This window comes from Onychostoma macrolepis, chromosome 17, assembly GCF_012432095.1.
Source record: "Onychostoma macrolepis isolate SWU-2019 chromosome 17, ASM1243209v1, whole genome shotgun sequence".
Classification (NCBI taxonomy): Eukaryota; Metazoa; Chordata; class Actinopteri; order Cypriniformes; family Cyprinidae; genus Onychostoma; species Onychostoma macrolepis.
The window spans coordinates 22,934,861-22,935,342 of record NC_081171.1 but is presented as its reverse complement, the minus strand read 5'-3'; positions in this window follow the sequence as shown (position 1 = coordinate 22,935,342).

Below are 482 nucleotides of genomic sequence, written 5' to 3'. Positions count from 1 at the left end.
ATGACAGTAAATATGATTTCGGAGGGATTTGACATGCCTAACGGAAGAGAACATGATATTAAGCGAGAATTTTTTGTTTATGGATCAAAAGAGGAGTGTCCCGCTGTACAAACTGTATACTAGCGGTAAGAAATGAATGTACTGATATCCTACTTTAAGTCAAGTAATTTTTTATTATTTGTTTAATATCTGTGAATAAACGTCATATTTTATAAACCATACATTGTGTGAAGTAATTTGTATTTGGTGCTGAAGAAATAAAATATTGGTTAACTTAGCTACCCCGTAATGGACAGATTTAATCTTACATATGATAGTTGATGTGCTCAGATTATTTTTTATTAATTAAACAATAGATAAAAACAAGATATGGTTTTATAATGCTGATTAGGCGTCCATACGGATAATTTCCATGCAATTTGTTGGTCGTGTGTGCTGAATGACCTACAGCGGAGTGGTCATACTGGAGTAAACAAGTTAGG